Consider the following 19,265-nt stretch of genomic DNA (forward strand, 5'->3'; position numbering starts at 1 on the left):
AACACCACTCAAATGCTAAGTCAAACTTACAGCTAGACCTCAGCTTCAGAAATTATGTGAACAAAAATGCCAGCTGATAACTTCTCATTGTAAAACTGCATTCAGTGAGGCACTGAACTGTTGTTTGTTTCCACCAGTGGAAAGCACTGACAACAACAGACTGTTTTGTGCAAGAGGAGCAGTGGTGCTCCTTCTGCATTGCTTCATTGCACATGAGCAGTGTGATTAAGTATTCTGGGTTGTTTGTTTATTCTGGGATAATCCATGAAAACGGAAAATTAACGATTTTCAATATCAAATTATTTTTGCCTTTATAGTTTCAATGAAACTATGGCTCTTAACATCGAAGCACAGAGTTATTGCTGATGGCAGAACTTGCTGAGACATCTGAGGTACAGCAGCCAGTCAGTGCAGTGGGAAATGGTCAGCAGTGAATGCTAGCTTTCAGACAGCAGCCATGCCTCCATCCTTCTAGCCTCAGCATGAAAAGAATGTTCAACAAAAAGCTTAGTTTGAAAGAAAAAAAAGAAATTAAAAGTGGTCCATCAGTGAGCTCAGTGACAGCATCTCCATGAGTATGAAACACGAAAACAGGAAGCAGGAAGCTGTTCTGCCAGCACCAGAAGAACTCAGAATTGTGTTTTCCTTTCAAATGCAGATTCTAAATACATTTATTTTAAAAAATGGCCAAAGATCTTTTCAGCTTTTTTTCTTTCTTTTTTTTTTCCCAGCCCTTCCATCATAAGTTTCTCTCACACACTGACACATTTGATATCCTTCTTTAAAGCTGGAAGTAACAACAGCAGCAGAAGATCCCCATCCTTTCTGCACTTCTCATTTGGGAAAACTTTGTGTCGCACTTCTACTTTCCTCAGCATAAGAAAATGTCACTGAAGTTCATTTTCCTGTATCCACATGGGTACATGTACTGGTACTATGTCCAAGTGTGCTGCTTGTGAAATGTGGCAGGTCTGCTGGTGGACACATATCCTTTCCCATCAATGCCGAGAGAACAGCAAGGGCTCAGAGCGTGTATGGCAGGTCATGAAACTTTGGAAGCTGTGGCATCATTTGTAAATCTGAGGCATTTAATTCCCAAGCTCTAGTGCTGTCCATCAGTCTGCGCTATTTAGTGAGGTACTGGAGCAAAGGGAATTGCTGTAAGTGAAAATCTTTGTTTTCTGGACCCACCAGCAGACAGGAGGTATTTGAACACCATGGGATGAGTGCTTTGAAGTTTGTGGATTGGGTGACCTAAAGTTTTGCAACTGGGAAAGTGAGAACTTGGTCTGTAAAGCTGCCCCAGACATATCTGCCATGGGGGTGGCCATCTGCTTCTGCAAGGAGAACAGCGTCTTATGTGTTGCATAAGGTTGCATGACGTTGAAGTAACAATTCCTTGATGATAGCATTAAAAGCCTCTGAGGTTACTGTAAAGAAAAATGTTTGAGAGGAGAGAGAGAGAGAAATTCTGTTGCATTTTTTTGTGTTTGAGTAAGAGCTATCTGCTTGGGTCTTTCTGTTTTAATAAAGTACTTGGTATCTGATTACAAGTTTGTTAATATAACCATAGATATGTGAGAACACTTAAGATTTTTGAAATATCTTCCTTCATGAAAGAAGTCATCTCCTGAAGAAAAGGGAGGGAATTTAGCTGTTAAAAGGAGAAAAATCTGCCAAGCTCCCCTGGATTCAGTACCTTCCTTGTTCTTCTAAAAGCAGTTTTGAGGGAGCTGTTTCCCATCTTCTGATATTGATATAACCTCAGAAAGAACTTGTTCTGACATACGGCATTGATAATTCTCATCTTCCCTTGTTTTAAGTTGCTTTAAGGTGCTCATTTTTTGCTTTTCTAGAGAAGTACAAGGAGTAATTTAGAGATTAATTTTCTAAAAATTACTCCGCAAAAGCTGAGTATATAGAGAGTAAAAAAAAAAACCTGTGTAAAATTATTGTGTCTTTGTAGAATGGCTGCCACTTTCTTCTTTTAAACAGACTAAAATTGAAAACTGGATAGATGCAATGTTGTGGGACATAGCTCTAAGGGTGCTGGGTGCCAGGGGAACATCGCTTGCTGCCTGCATGCTGCCTGAAACTCAGCCTTGTGAACACATTTGGCCTTCCAGATGCATTTTGTATTTACCCTCCTTCAACAAGGAGAGAGTAATACCAGAGTATGTTGTAACTTTACTTCTTTCCCACTTTTGTCTCACACACACACAAAAAAAAAAAAAGGTAAAGTGAATGGATATTTGTTAATAGGCTATAATGTCCCTGTAGACCATGGGGACTGAAAATGTCCTTCATTGAGGGTGATCTGCATCTGATCCATGCCTATTTAGCCAGAGTTCTGCACAAAATTAGTTGTGTGGGTTTCTGTGTTTCCAGCAGAAAAGCTTGATTCACTCTGTGGGGAGGAGGGATCAATTTAAGTCAACAAACAAAGCAAAGTACTTAGCTTGAAATAAGTAATGTAGCATTCTTTAGATGAACTTTCAGCTTATTCACCCATCAAATACCTGAGTGCTGCACTCACCATGTGTAGTGCTGTTACAAAGCAGAAGGCTTTCAGGTACACTGGCCTTGCCCCCCCAAGTAGGGTGAGAGGTGTGGATAAAGCCATAGAGACTCCAGAAATATGAGCTTTTAGGCACATTCCAGAGAACACAGTACTGATTGATGCTGTTTCCCATGAGATTTTCCTTTCATTTAGTTTTTTTTTGATTCCTCACCCTCCTGCCTCTCCTTTCCCTCTGTTCCCATCTCTCCACTGTCTTATTTATAACTTTATCTGTGTGGCCTTGCCCCTGTTCGGCTGGTGGGCAGGAGCAGCACCTCTGACAGCCAGACGAACTGCCAGGATAAGCCGTGGGAGCCTGAGCTGTCGGAGAATGTTCTGGGGCCTTCACTCTCTCCTGGAGCACTGGTGGCCCCATCTCATGTGCCTCTGAGCTGGATTGGGCTGCCAGACTGTCCTGGCTTGTGGCATGGCATAGAGAAGCAATTTCAGGCCTATTTCCAGAAAACAAAGTGCATCCATGTTCCTGCAAAGCATTGTCATAGGCATAAATATCCAGTATATAGAGATTTACTCCTAGAAGGAAGAGCAATGGGTTTTTTTCCTGAATTATTGGAACCACATTGTGAAATGATAGGCCCATCTGTTCCGTTTTTACCCTGCCAGTTCACCATTTAGGCCTCTCCTTGATTTATCTCTCTGATTGAAGGAGAGAAGTACCTCAGCAGGAGGAGTATTGAGTTCTTTGCCTGCTGGGTAGGCAGCCATTTGCTTCCCAGCTTCCCTGAATAAGCTGATCCAACAAAGGGGGGGCACCAGGATGCAAAAGACCCTGCTGTCTTTGGCCACTGGCCAGGCACAGGTCAATTTACTATTGCTGCTGAGATTTTGGGGGGTCTAGGGGTTGGGTTTCTTTCCTCCGACAGCTCCCTCTGCATCCATGGGAGCTCACAGAAACCAAACAGGGCTGACACATCCTCTGGTTAAAGCTGCAGAGGATACCTGACTTTCCAACCTCTCCTCAGTGCTCTGGGAAGCTCAACACAAGTTGACAATATAAGAAAGGTACTTTATAAAATTTATTTTATTTTTATTTTTTGTAGTTGTCTTGTACTTCCAGTTCCTAAGTCCTAAGTACTGATTGATCATCAGTAATTGAAAAAGTAGATTGCACAGAAATAATGGCCAGTTAAGGTGTGATCCATAAGAAAATTGCACCTGTTTGAGTATTTACGATTGGGAGGGATGTATAGCTATCCCTACAGATGTAGCAATTCTCTAGGATACAATGCATACAACAGTGCCTCAGATTCCAACATCTGCATTTAAAATGAGTGGAGAGAGCTGGCTGAAGCACAAGTTCTGCATTTGTCTGTATAAACACAAGGATTTCTCCACAAGTGCTGTTGAAATCTTAGCAGGGACACAAACCAGATTTTAAACCTGGCCTTGACCTTGAAAACAGTGATGAAATACATTAAAACCTTGACCACGAACCATTCATAAGCTTTGTACTTTATTGCACTTCACTTTAGAACAATACTCCTTTTTCCCCAAAGTTTGCAGACTGGTCTCCGGCGTCCATAGGCTGTCAAGAGTTACCCTTGACTCATACAGTACAGGGAATCTTGCAAAGCGTCACTTACGGGATGTCTCCATGGCATATGGCACTGTTGAGTGCAGATTTTCCCCAAAATAACGAAGAAAATGTTATACTTGACAGAGGCTTTATTAGAGAAACTTGACATCCTTTTCATTTGAAATTTAAGTTCACCGCCTCTTTTTGCTGCAGTTGCTTTCAAACAGAAGAGATAAACGTCTAATGGATGCACCAGTTTCACTGAGCGTCTCCTCAGATGTATGTAAGAAAGCAGAAAGCAGAATAAATAAAAATGTCAGCCCAAGCAGAAAGCTTCTGATGTTGTAAAGAGTTAAGTTGGGTTTTTTTAATAGAAAGTAGTGTTAGTACAGTGCCCAGGCTCCAGTACCCTGATACGCCTAAAAATCTGCATGTATGCAGTTTTGAAGGCAGCATTTTGTAGCAGTGTATTATAGTGGAGTTCTGTGTGTGCTGAAATCTGTGATAGTCAGAGATGTTTGTTGCCACACCTTGAAACCATATCCTCCACTTCTGTGACACAGACTGACCACTTTCAAAAAAAACAAGAAAAGTCCACATGCTTGGAAGATGGGTAGTATATTTTTTTGTTGTTTAAACACCTCTATTTCTCACACTTCAGAAAAATAAAACACAAAGTGCTTGGAAATCCCGGGCACATTGCCAGCATTTTAAAGACCTGAAAAAGTTGTTACGCTAGCAGTAGGTTTGGAAACTTGATGAACCAACATGAGAGATATCAGTAAGAGAAATATCTGGAAATATTTAATGATTCAGTTGCTCAGTTCATGTATGAATTTTTCTTTAATTTAGATGGAGGACTTGTGTTAGAATATTTTCACCCTTACTGATTAAAGTGTGTGTATAGATATTGCAGTTTGTGCCCTTGGTATGAGGGTTTTCCAGGGGACCCCTCATTTTTGTGACCACAGCCGCCCTGTTTGTGGCAGTGTTTTCTGGCTCCAGGACTTGGTTAGAGTTCATGAGCATTCAAGAGCTGATAAAGACACCTCTGTGATGCTGTCACATTAAGAGTAAGGCAAACTTTTCTGACACATGAACAGTAAGGAAATTTAACAGGAAAATAAATGCCCTTGTGTTCCAGCTGGTCCTCAGATATCAAAGGAGCTGGTGGTGGCTGGGCTTAGGTTCTGGGTCATAGACAATTCATAGACTAAGCAACAGAAATACAGAGCCAATACAGCACTCTAAATCCTGTCATGTTTAATAAGAACTACTCCAATTCCAGACTCACAGGTAGAACAATACCATACAATACACTGTAAGCCCGGTTGTGCCCAGTGAACCCTCATAGCCAGAATAAAAACGTCTGATGGCATTCAATAGCTCTCATGGCCAGGTAAAAATAGTGTCATTTCATGAGCAACAGAGGTGCGGGTTCTTCTTGGATTGCTCATGATCAGTACTCTCTGTGGAAGCACGTGTGAATACTTAAAATACAAATAATACAGATAATGACAAATGCATTAAATTGTGAGATGAGTATGAGCAATGAAAGTGTAATGACAACGTAAGCTAGCTTTCTGAATTTCCCAAAGCGCTTAGTAGAGCTGAGTCTGACCCAGTAGGTGTCCCTAAGGGTGAGGAGATGTGCACAGCCCATTGAGTATCCCTGGATACATTCAGAAAGGACAACTAGGAAGAAAGATGGAGAGGTGGCAAGTTACATATGGCCCTCTTCTGCCATAAACAGCTCTTGAGGTTGTCTCGTTCCACCTGGCTGACATATCTCAACAGAATGTTTCTCTGGAGAAGATTAAGTTTTAACTGCATCCATAAACTTTTACATGTGTCTGTTGCAGTGATATGCAATGCTCTTGCATGCATTGGTACCTCTGCCTCTCCCTTTCCCTGTGCTCATGGACAGTGCTCATACAGTGCCCACTGTTTATAACTTACTGGAGCAAAACTCTCCTGTTTGGGGACGGAAAGAGAGGTCTGGCCTCCCCGTTCTCAGCCTTCCCTTCCCCAAGCACACACAGCTTGGGTTTTACAAAACCCCATGGTTGAGGTACTGATGCAAGCTTCTCCAGCCATGGGTCAGGTGGAAGGAAAGCAAAGTTCACATGAAAGCCGTGTCAATAAGGCAGAAGGGTGGCTGGATTGTAACCAGGACAACATCTTGTGCAGTGGAGCACGGAATGCACCAACAAAGAGACTCACCTGGCATCCCAGCACTACGGGCTTTGCAAACTGCTCAGCCAGCTCCACACATGAGATCCACAAAACACTGATTAAAGTAGCAGGGAGTGAAAACTGTCCTGGACAGACCGTGTTACTTGCCCCACATCTGTAGCAGTAATAATCTTCTTAGCCACTGATGCTGCATTCTTAAAGGGATTTGAGCTGGTGAAACTTGAATGAGCCTTCTCTAATAAATGCAGTTAAAGACAAGAGGATAGATAATGAAAAATGTAATTAGTGAATGCTTGTTTTCCAAAAATATGAGCTGAAAGTACTGTGAAATCAACAAATTTACAGTAGGCCTGTCTGGAAGTTCTGCTTAATGTTACCCTGTTCTTACCTACATATTCTCATACTCATAGATAATTAATGAGCATGATTACAATATCAGGGTTTGGATGGCAGGACAACAGCAAGAGCACCAATACCAATAAAACACTTGTGGTGTCACTGGATGCCTAAGGAAGCTGAATGCTCCTTAGTTTGAAGGGCAAATAAGTGGGGTCATCTCTGCTCTTGTTCTCCCCTCATAGTTTGCAGAACAGTAAGAACCCAGCAGATAGGAAGCTTGCAGTGGTGGTTGGTTTGGCTCCTTATTATTTAAGGCACAGCTGTGATCAATCTCCAGGCTATAAAGTTAAAGAAGAGCAGCTGGAAGCATGGGTTTTTCCTACAGCACTGAAGTGGCCCCTCTGCCTTGCATTTGACCTCATCTAGCTAGCCTGACTTTGGTATGGCCACTGCTCTGAGCTCTGTAGAAAAATCTGGAGAAGCCAGCAAGTATCACCAGGAACTTCAAGTGAAGTCTAGCAAAAGCTGATCTGAGTTTACCTCAGGGATTTTTCTTTATACATCTCCCCTACACACGGCTGCTGTGTTGGAGTTTACCACAGTGTTGCCTCAATATTCCATTGTTAAAACATTTTAAAAGAAAATAAAGTTGTCTCTGAGTGGTGTCCTTCAGTACATTGTTTAGTAGTTAGGAGAGTTTTAATCTTTTCTGAAAAAAGAAAAAAGCTTTGTATTTCATTTAGAACAGCAGAGGTACTTCTTTGAAGCAACTAATTTGCTGACTAGAAGGATTTTGCAAGTGATTTTCTTACAATGTACTAATTGCTTGTTTATCTCTTTTTTTTTAAACCCAAAAATTCTTCAGTGGAGGGCCTTTTTGCCTGGAAGGTCTGAAATTGCAGGCAGTTTCCTGTTTGCTTTAGGCACAAGCCTACAAATATCTGCTAAAACAAACCGAAAAAAACACAGTCCTGGAGAAGTCTTCCAGATTCATATATCAGCATGTCTGTCCCAAAATAATCTGACTTGAACTACTGTGAGCAATTATGAACTAAAACATCAAAATTATCCCACAAGTACTATTTTGGGGGTGTGTTGGAGGAGGGGTACTCAGTGTAGATGCTTTGATTAGTTGGCATTGCTATGAAACGTATTTCCTGTGTCCCCAGGTTGTACCTCCTGGGCATGTGCTGGTAATAATGAGCAGTGCTGGTGGGCACAGCCTTTCTGCTTGGTGTGGTGCATTTGTTTTTTTCACATGGAGCAATACAAAAGCTGGCAGCAGGAATTTGAGGAGGTGTCCTTTTTTTGATCCTCTTAGCCCTGTTTCACCCCTTTTGCTAGTCTGTCAATTTACTGCCTCCTCAGCCCCACAGGTGATCTGCAGACATGTGCAGCTGCTAAATGTAATGCAAGTGGAAATTTCTTTTGTTGTTTGGTAGCAGTCTTGGTCCTTCGGTTCCTCTTCCAAAAGGCAACAACAACTGATATTGTGCTAGTTCGATTTTCTATTTCACAATCCTGCCTCCATTGTAACGTTTAAAGCAGAAGGACACAATACAATAGATGCCCTAGGCATATTAAGACCTTCTTTTGAAGGCTGATAACCTTGCCAAACCTTCTTGTGGTTTTCCACCAAGTGTGGAGGAGTGTTTTGTTTTCCTTTCAGAGGCTGGCTTTCAATGCAGCTGTAGGGATTGCAACTGTTTGTTTTTGCAATTGCTTGTGGGAGTTAGTGGAGTTACAGTTTATTTGATGGATGACTCCCTGCTTGTATGCTGTCTCCTCCCTTGGAGCAGACATCCCAGTCCTGCACCTAGAGCCTGTTCACGCAGAGAGCTCAGGGCAGCGTGCTCCAAAGACATGCCTGGTGATGGCACAGGATCAGAGGGGATTAGACAGCTATAAGGGCCGTCAGAGAGACAGAAAAAATTAGGCTCGCTTTCTGGATGCTTCATCACTGTCTGCAGGAGGTCTCAGGCATTCCAAGTGTGAAGCAAATGCTTTCACAGGTATTTTCTGTCTCTGGCAGTCACTGGTGTGATCTGCATTGTATGTTGCTATCTGCCACATCTGTTGGAACTGTTGTTAGTGGTTCTTCTAAAAAGTAGAGTTCTGCCCTGCTGTACATAAGGTTATGTGCATTTTCACCAGGTCACCTTGGTCTGCATCTTAGAGAATTGTTTAAACTGTTTTTTCTGCTTTGAAAATTTCTAGATTTTTTAATTTTCAGCTGGCAAAGATTTTACATTGGATGGCATGTAAATCCCCTATCCCTTGAGGAGTGAAGTCCCCGGCAAGCAGAGTGCTAAAAAGGAAGAGTTTTCAAGTTCCTGCCTGGCAGAAGCAGCACATTGACTGGCAGGTCCATGGGGAGCCCCTGTGTAAGCGTAGCCATGAGCTCTGCCCTGGCAGCAGCTTCTCTTCTCTGTGTCACTGTGAGAAACAAGTTGGCTTTACCCTTAGGCTGGAGACAGGTGACGGAAGAAAACGATTACTGATGCCTTTGACGGTCTCATCAGAGAGGCCAGGAGTTCAGTGGGAACAGAGACTCATGCTCATGCAGCAGAAGACCCAGGACAAAGCTGAGCAGCAGGCAAGGCATGCTGCAGAGAAAGCAGCAATGTTAACACCTCTGCCTTCCTTGCATGGTAGATAGGGACTGGATCTAAATGACCTTTGTCTGGCACTTCTCATGAACACCCCTGAAAGAGATGAAGGTGGCTGGGAGTCAGCCCGTTTTTGGCACAGGCAGTTTTCTGCTGCTATTCAATTACTCTTTCATGAAAGGGTGGGAGTAAGAGAATTGAGAGTTAAGACTTAGTGCTTTTCTTTTTTATTTCATCATTGTTGTCGCTTTTTATATATAGCCAAAACCTACAGTCTTTTGCAGGGACACTGGAGAAAACTGTCTGCCAGAGGTCAAAGGAGTCACATCCTCAGAAATTTGCAGATTGAGCAACCTTCAAAATAACATGATAATGCACTTTTTTGTGGTTTCAGAGGCTATTTGTATAGCAATCTTTAAGCCAAGTGACCGAGGATGTGGTGCTAACACAGAGCAAGCACTATTCTTGGGTGCTTTTAGATGCCATACTTTTCTTAGCAGAGGTTAAATTTAGAAGAGGAGAGCAGACTGCCAAAGGTAGAAGACTGTTCCTGTAAGCCAATAGAAACACAAGGATCAGTTCTGTGTGCCAAATCAAGCTCACATCTCTGATAAATGCAGTGATTTTGGGGAAGCTTAGTCACAGGGAGAAGACACATCACTTGTTTAACTCAGAAGCCTTTTTAATGACTAACCCTCTAAGTGGATGAGACTGGGATGCCCTCATTTGTAGTTATGAGGATGTAGCTGCATTTCCAGAGTTTTACACCAGTGTTTACTGCTGAGAGAAAGAGCTAGCTTAAGATGCATCTTTTTTTCCCCAGAAAATGCATGATTTGGCAAAGTAGTTCTTGATGATATGACTTGAAAGAGAGGTTAGATTTTATTAGACCTCTCTACTGTGTTTACCTGAAAATTTTAAATCAATATAGATTCTGTCATGGTAAATAGATAAAACTAAATTGCAGAGAAGCTGCCTCTGGAATCCATCAGCAGCAATGAAACATCTCCAGTCCTGTTCACTGAATTTCTCATTTGAAGTATGGGAAATACTGTTTTTACCACAGTGAAATTATAATCTGCAAGACAGCAAACACCCTAATGAGTAATCCAGAGGCACCTGGGAGTGACAAAGGGTTGCTGCATCACTTTAAACAATGTCTTATTTTTACAGTGTGGAAATACAGAACAAAACCTGTATTTTCTGCCCTAGATATCAGCCTCAAGTAGATAATTTTAAACAGGTACATATAGAATTAAGAATTATAGAATTAACCTGGAATTTACCCTTTTGATAAGTATATACTTACCACAATCAAAACGTGGGTGGTTCTTCACTCAGTGCTTCTCCTGTGATGTGCAATGCCACATGTGTCTGCTCCCCTCTGTTTTAGCAGTGCCATTTGTAGGTGCCTCCCTGGTGGTGTGATAGCCTGAGTAATGTCTGAATGATCTTAACGCTGCTTGGGTGGTGAGGTGTGCAGGCAGCTAAGCATAGTGCCATTCATGTGCAGTCTGTCCAAGGCTGCTTCTGCTTTAAGGCAGTAGTTGGATTTCTTATGTTTAGGTGAGGACTAGAAAGGCTTTTCTGACTTGTCTATATTAACTTGTCCAAAGACAGACAGATTTTCCAATCAGATTTATCTTAGAGTGGCATTCCCTTATCCATAGGGGATTACCCTGTTGTCCACTTCACTTTGGAGCTTGTGCTCATTTTCTCAGAGGCACAACTGTCAGCATGGATTCTACTTCTTAAAACTGTTTTGTGTGACCAGTCTTAATGCAATTCCATCAAATGGTGTCTACCACAGCTTAACCAGATAGCTATAATCAGGTAAATGTTAGTATGGCTGTATAAATTAAAAGCACACACAGGTTTTTTGCAGTTGAGGTAGAGCTGGTGTTTAAGAGTAATTTTCATTATTTCTACCCCTTGGTAACACTTTCTCCTACTCACAGTCGGGCATTAGCATGAGAGAAACAAGTTTTATTCATATTAAGGAAACTGACAGAGGCTAATATTTTTCTTCTAATATTATTAGTTTAATCTTATGTAAGAAACAAGACAGTTCTTTATATATTAAATTGCATCCACCCAGCCTTCATTTAGAATCTTGTGTTGCAACTGGAGCTTATCCAGACATAATACCAGTAACAGTTAATGTCCTTAACAACAAAGGAAAATACAATTAAACAATCTCTCGTAGCAAAGTTGTTTGATATCTGCTAAATGTACTGTATTGTTTGAGCATAGCATTGTGACCATGCCTGGGAAAGTATCAGAGTACTGCAGAGAGTATATGGATTTCTGTAGGAAAAGTGGGCACAACAGGGCTTTTTCAAGTTGGCTGTGAATTATTTTTCTGCGATTGGAAACTGCAACTACTAGAAAAGCAGCAAAACACCCAGGTCCCAAGCACACTAAACTTGCAGAAGCAGGCAGAGGAGAGTCCAGTCTACGATCCCTGCTTGTGGGGTGCCAGCTGTCCTGCTCCTGCCTCAGATGACCTCTTCCAGTGAGCCTTCACTTTTGCATAGGCGTGTTCACATTTCACAAGACCTGGTGACCTCCAGCTGCCCCACATCCAGGACATGAAAGCTTCACCCAGGCACTTCAGACAAGGTCCTATTGCTGTTCAGGGAGAGGTCTGTCCTCCACCTGAAGTCCCAAGTCATTCCTATGAGCAGTCAGGGCCCCTAAAGAGAATCCTAGCTGAGTTTGGACTAGGGGATTAAAACAGGCTGTGAGGTATGAGCTGAAGGTTGTTTCTTGAACCCATTAGAGCAGACCCAAAGGAGGCCCAAGATGATCAGAGGGCTGGAGCAGAGGCTCAGAGCAATGGGCTTGTTCAGCCTGAAGAAGAAAAGGCTCTGGAAGAACTTCTAGCACCTCTCAGTACCAGAAAGGGGCCTACAGGAAAGCTGAAGAGGGACTTTTTCCAAGGGCATGGAGTGATAGAACAAGTGGGAATGGTTTTAAATGGAAAAGGAGTAGATTTAGATTAGAAATTAGGAAGAAAATCTTTACTGTGAGGGTGATGAAGTACTGGAACTGGTTGCCCAGAGAAGTTGTGGCTGTCCCATCACTGGAAATGTTCAAGGACAGGGCCCTGAGCAACCTTAACAGGTGGGTGACATCCCTTCTCATGCAAGGGGTTAGAACTAGATGATGTTTAAGGTCCCCTCCAACCCAAGTCTTTCTAGGATTCTATGATTCTTGTTTCTAGTTTTCCCCAGCCATCTCTTGCCTGTTTTCTTTGTCCTGTGACCCAGGGAGACCAGTATGAGCAGCCTCTTATCAGCTGGGCTTACGTGTTCATTTTCCGACCAAGCTACCAGCACTGATTTGGGACTGTGGGAGCATTTCTTTTCAAGTTGCACTATAAAGGCTTGTCTAGAACACCTAAAAGTTGAAAAAGACACCAAAATTTCCTCTGTGTGTCAGGTTTTTTGGCAACAGAAAAACTGCATTAGGACTACTGTTTGTCTTTACACAGAGATAAGTAATCAGATCGCTTTGGCAACAGCCAAGTTTTTATTCAGACATGAGCTTCACATATCTTTATGAACTTAGAAATCAGTTGGAATGCTGACCACTGGCATTTAATGACTTCCTGTTTTTGTCTAAAATGCTTTCTATAGATAAAGCCTTAGTTTCTTCGTTTGCAGAGGAGCAGTGCACCATCTCTCTGATGCAGTTACTAGGTCAGGAACAAATTCCATTTTTCTTGTTTTGAGGGGTTCAAATGGATGCAGATAAATTGCAACAGGATTAAGCATTTGCTTTTATTTTTGGAATGCATTTTGCGCATTCCTCTTTGCAAGGTGTTCTCTAAAACCAAAACAAATACCTTCTAAAAGAGGTCTATCCAAACACATTGGTTTGCAGATGTCAATTGAGAAATAATCCTGGTCTCCTCCATTTGCATTAGCACTTGAGTTCTCCTTCAGAGATGTCAGCCGTGGAATACTTGAGGGCAGCTGAATCAGCTGGCCAGAGACCAGTAAACTCATTCTGTGAGACTGCGAGCATCAGGCAGGGAATTATATCAAATGTTAACCTGGGCTAGAGCTTGGCGAGCGAGCACCCATGAAATAAGCAGGTCTGTTCTGGTGGCTTACTACTGCCCAGTTTCATTTTCTCTTCAGTTAGCTTTATTTTGTCATGAGTCCTCCCCAGGCTTGTCTGTCTGCTGTTTCAGATTTCCAAAGCTTTAGATGCTACAGGGACAGGCAAGTGCTTGGACCACATGTATTGGAAACATCCACGTCTGGTGCCAGGTTCTGTGGACAGGGCACCTAGTGGTGTCCAGGTGGGAAGACAGATAGGATCTTCACAAGGAAAGCCAGAAGTCCAAGTGTCAGCATACCCTGCCTCCAGCATGTGGCAGCAAGCACTCGGGGCAGTAAGCCCAAGGTGCTGCAGAGAGCGAGCCCACAACGATTCCCACAGCTGCCACTTGTGAGTCCTGCTGAGGGAAACCTGTGCTTCATCACCTCTGGTCTGGACCTGCAAACTGAAGCAGGAAAGGGTGACAGGTGTTGGCCTACCCTGAGATAAGGGAAGGTATGGTCACTGTAGATGCAGCCCTACTGACCATAGTCATTTTGTGTCTGAGTAGCTCCATGCTCAGAGGCGGTGGTTGTGCAGCTACTGGTGCCAATGGAATTGTTGGCTAATGGCTCTTGTCAGCTCCCTGTGCAACACCATGATAGGTCAGGTGTTTCTTCAACTGACCTTTTATGTAGTAGGTGTAGGTGCCAAAGTGTGTCTCGTTTAAAAGAAAGGCTTTGACCTAAAGATTTCACCAAGGAATCTGGTGATAAATTGTCAGGAGCAGTGTGGTGATGTGGGTACTGGAAGAGAACAGGTAGAGCAGAGGCTGGCCTGTAGCAAAGGAGTCTAGGTGCCAGCAGAAGTATCATTTGTGGTCAAGACAGTGTGTCCCTTTAGAAACAGTCTTTTACTTTATTTTTTCTGAAATGGAAAAAGGTGATGAGGATTGGATGGATAAACAGACACAGGTGAAATACTAAATATTAAGGCCCAGAGAGAGGTGATGCTAACATACACTCAGCTTCATTCTTTGGGGTCAAGGCTTACTGCTCCTCCCAGCCCAGCCAGAGCACAGGCAGAGCCCCAAGGCTGCTTTCATGTTAAGTCATTAATATGTTTTAAACCAGATAAATGTGTGAAGATGGAAGCAGATGGGTTCCTCAGAGAAAGAATGGTTTGCTGACAAAGATAGCCACGCCTTGAACACCAAAAAAATTCTATGCACCTTCAAGGTGAAGACAGATGTTTGAAGCAGACACATTCTGTATTCCTGCTGAGAAGAGGAAATACAGTTTTGAGTAAGACATGATCTCTCTGTTCCTACAAAATCCAGCCATTATTTTGTACAAAATCTGGCCAAGCTCTCCTGCTGAAATTCCCAGAACAAGACTCAGGAAGAGGTTGGACTGTGTGTGTGCAAGTAGCTGTGGAGAAGGTAGGAAATCAGGGGTCTGATGCAATACTAGCAGAACCAGTTTCTTCTAAAATCCCTTTACAAGCCATGGGTACAGTAGACTGAAAAATCTCACAGACTTGTCAGTTACAGAGTTCACATGGAGTTAAGATATTTGATAAAGCTGAGGATAGGATTTTGTCTATAACTTGCACATTCAGAGCTGCTCAGCTCATGGGAGACTAGAACAGGGATCCCTAGGGATGGGGCATATATAGTGTTTTGAAAGACAAGCTGGTGGCTCATATCACCCAGCTCCTCTCATACGCTCTCTAGTCGTGTATTTTCTCTTATGTGCTCACATCCTCTTGCCGCAAATCATCCTAGAAAAGTATATGTAGGATAGTGGTGCATGAATATGAATGCAGATTTTATTTATCTTTGCTTCATTTCTCATTTCATGTTTTACACTGCTATCCTCTCTTTCTTTCTGGAGATATCTCCTCTTTGTTTTGCACACAGTCACACCAGATAAATGTTTGGCTTTGAACACAAAGGCACTCATAGTGTTAAAGTCTCCCAGAGGCACCTCAGAGAAAGCAGCATTTTACAATCAATCAAAAACTGCAGAAGGAGTGTGCTATGAATCTCTCACTCTTTCAGAATTCATGCAGCTTCATTAAATAAAGACACCTTGAATAAATGAAGCAGTTTTGATAGCACCTTTTTCAACAAAGCTGTTCTTACTGGTACCCTGTAGGCAGCTCTCTTCCACCTGGGGTATTTTTCAAGGACTTTCCTTCACTGTCATCTTCCTCAGGTCTTTTAGAGTCTGTGGATGGAGAGGCAAGCCTTTTATATATGAAGTTCTTCAGAATTTGCCAAGTTTAGCATACAATTATTTTAAATTTATTAATCTGATCTATATGTGGTAATCTCATTTTATTTCTTCACATGAAAATTCCATGGGTGGAAGCAAACATTACCCCTTGTTAATTATTTCCAGCAGAAAATGCAAAAAATAACAACAACTGTGTTTTTATCCACCAAGAACTATTAGCTATATTGTAGTAATATTATGGCAAAATTAGGGACTATGTCAGACTAGAATTAGAAAAATTGCTCTTACACTCTGTATGTTTACAGCATGATGAATGTTCTTCATGATCTTGGCATCTATAATCTATTCATTTTAGATTTCATGCACTCATATTTGTGTCAGGGGAAAACAATACATAGCTGTAAATAAGCACTATTGTATGCAGCACTTATCTCTATGCATGCCATGCACAAGATAATGCTCAGTGATAAGGAGGATTATTGATACAGTTTACAGATGTCTAGGACATGAAGCAGTCCAGTTGTGTTGCAGCTGATGAGCTTGCTCCTCAGATAGCATAGCAAGTGGCTTTCCCTGCTGAGGGTGGGATTATATCAAAATGTGGAAAATGCGAGGCACTTCTGTAGCCCTTTTTGGCTATGGTTTTATTAATTAACACAAATTGTCCACCCAGAGCATTGCTTTCAGTCTGCACAAAGTGCAGAAGGACTCTTCTCCCTGTTGATAGCTGGGATAACAGTGATGCTCAGTGTCTTCTCCTCTCTCAGTCACCATTGTCCCAGGGGAAGGGGAGGTGCAGCTGCCTGTCACAGATGCCACTCTGAGGGCAGGAGGGGATTTGGAGAGGACAGCAGGTGGACAGCAGTAGGACGACAACAGCAGCAGATTTTAACTGTTCCTGCAGTTCAGCTGGAATGGATCTTTTGTCTTTGATATGCTAGTGCCTTATCCTATTCCTGTAATCTTAAAAAAACTGCAAACACAGGAGAGTTGTTTTTTTTTCTTCTCTCCCTCCCTAAAAGAAGCCCTCTCAATATTTTTCCTCTCCATGTAGACTGAGGAATTTGTGGGGTGAGTGTGAGCCCATGCCAGAAATCAGGGTTAACACACAAGATAAATAGAAGAGGGCACATCAAAGGGACACAGTATGGTTAAGGCAGAGAAGAAGGGTGTTTCAAAGTAGGTGTGCTTTGACAAGAGCTGCATCCCTCTGGAGCCTCTGAGGGACAGCAGTGTGTGACTTGGCAGAAGCGGAAGTCCTTCTCTTATTTTGCTCTTGTGAGTTAGAGGAAAACAAATGTTCATGCAATAAACACAGGCATTGGCTGTTCAAGGCAAAAGACAAAAACTAAAAAGAAAAAAAAGAGTGCTGCTTAGGAAACACTTTTCCTGCTAACACAAGAAGTTTCATGAGCAGCCATCCTGTCTGGTATCCTAGTAATGAGTGACTAGTTCATCAGTGTTTATTCTTGTGCAGCTCACTCTTTTCTGCTGCTGGTTTTTGGAGTTGTTTTCTCTTTTTACTCTTCTATTCACTGATTTTTGTGTGATTTATCATGGCTGGTTTCATAGGCCTACTGCCTACAACAGCCTTTACTCTCTTGCAATCAAATCTGGCTGTGAGGCCTTGTCACATTTACCCAAGGCTTTCCACCATCCAGCTACCATGGAAACATAATCTGCACTGGTGCACCAGACAAGGGTTCAAGACAGATGTGATGTAGTCATATCATGGTCATTGGAAAGCCCCCAGTGGATTTCTGCCACAGCTCTGCAATAGACAGTACATGAGGTGCTGGAGTTTTATTTCTGGATGAGAGGTATCATACAGCAGCAGAAAATTAGATTAGGTCATAAATGCTTTTTTGTAACTCATATTTCCTGCTGTAAAACATGCTTCTAAGTCCATAGGGACCCTTCAATCTTTTAAGAAGATGTGGTGCTATTTCTCTGGTTCCTCAAGCTTTCCTGTCTGGTGGCTAGCCATTCACCCCTCAGCCTGATAGGCGTTTCTTTTTCACCCAGCCCTCTATGGCCCAGCCCTCAGGACAGACCTTGGCCATGCACCATGGGAATGTTTCTCTTGCTGCAACTGAGGAGCTCGTTCAAATTCTTGCAGTGCCAGTGCCTTCAGGCGACTGCAGGGCTGGAGGTAACATCCCAAGGTGCTCTCTGTCCAGGCAACAGTGCTCTTCAGCCACCCAAGGATTTAAAATCTGCACTGTTTTTCAAGTACGTTGGGCTCTCCTAGTGCCATGGTATGACTGTGGCATATCCACAAAGGTTCAAGTCGCTGAATGCAACAGATCTGCTTTGTATGTGTCTCGGTTTTGAAAGACAGGTGTCTGCTAAGGAAGGCAGAGGCCCCCCTTGAAGTGGCAGATATAACCCCTTTTCCCTCCAAGTTATTATATTTTGAAATCAAGAGCCTTTAGGCGAAGATGTGGGAAATAGGAATAACAGTTCTTTACTATACATATATATGTATATAACCAGTCAAACAAAACAACAACAACTCTGGCAGTAACAGCAAACACAAACCCAGTGCCAGCCTTCTCGGCTGTCAGGCCCTTTCCCCTCGGGTGCAGTTCCGCTCGCAGCCGGCAGGGGCGCTGGCGGCTCCCGGTGAGCAGGGCAGGTGCGATGGTTCCCCCGCGGCTGCAGGGGGCGCTCCGGAGCGAGCTCGGGAAACCCGCGGCTCTGGTGCCCTGGGATCCCGGGAAGGGATGGGACAAAGGCTTCACAAACCGCTGGGCAGCTGATCCCGGGCTCTCAGGAACAGCAGGCTGGAGTGGCAGGGACGAACGGCAAATCCCGGGTGGCAGACGAGATGTATCCAGATGGGAAAAAAACCACGGAGGCCCAGGCAGGCAGGGCGAGCAGGGCTACAGCGTAGCGAAAACTCGAAGCAGCAGTGGAGCAGGGCAGCCACAGCTCGGTCTCCAGCAGGGCAGGGAAAGCGGCTTTTGGGGTCCCGGCGTTGCTTCCAGCAGGAAGAAAGAACGGCCAAAAAGAAAGAAGCAGCAGCTCCTTTCTCTGCAGCTTCTCTCTCCGGACGCTCAGAGCGAACTGTCCCCACACCCAGGTGTAGACAAAAGAGTAGCCAGGCTCGCCCCACTCCCCTTTTTGTCTTTCTTAAGTACAGCTATTTGTCCCCTAGCAACATGCATATGGGAGAAAATTCCTTTAACAGGAAAACCTAAGACTAAACTAAAACCCCAACATTATCCACCCCGAATTTTTTCCCATACTAACATGTTACATGAAACTTAACTTTTTTTTAACCATATAAATCTATGCATTACCCAAATTATATACAAATATACATGCTGATACTGATACAAATACAGAGCCATGGGTAGTTCACCCTAAAACAAGGTCCTCTTGAGGTAAGCATCGGGTCTCTCCATCCTTTTGCATCACCCACCAGGTGCAGCCTGGTCCCTGAGCAAAAACAACCCCACGGATGGGTTTGTCTTTGCTCAAGGCAGACTTTACCCAAACAGTTTTTCCAAGCATACCTCTCATGTGCACCACTGGAACCTTATCCCCGTCTGTTGTTTGTAGGGGTTCGGATTGGGCAGGGCCTGCTCGGCTGGTGGAACCTCGAGTGTTAACTAACCAGGTGGCTCTTGCTAAATGCATCTCCCAGTTTTTGAAAGTCCCCCCACCCAGTGCCTTCAAGGTGGTTTTAAGCAGTCCATTACACCGCTCAACCTTCCCAGCTGCTGGTG

The 19,265-nt window shown here is 43.2% G+C and overlaps 1 protein-coding gene across 4 annotated transcripts in view; it reads left to right on the forward strand.

Annotated features, from left to right (window-relative positions):
- LPAR1 (lysophosphatidic acid receptor 1) overlaps positions 1 to 19,265 on the forward strand; it is an 82,201-nt gene that overhangs the window by 48,177 nt on the left and 14,759 nt on the right. The window lies entirely within an intron of this gene.

This window comes from Corvus hawaiiensis, chromosome Z (assembly GCF_020740725.1).
Source record: "Corvus hawaiiensis isolate bCorHaw1 chromosome Z, bCorHaw1.pri.cur, whole genome shotgun sequence".
In the NCBI taxonomy this organism is placed as follows: domain Eukaryota; kingdom Metazoa; phylum Chordata; class Aves; order Passeriformes; family Corvidae; genus Corvus; species Corvus hawaiiensis.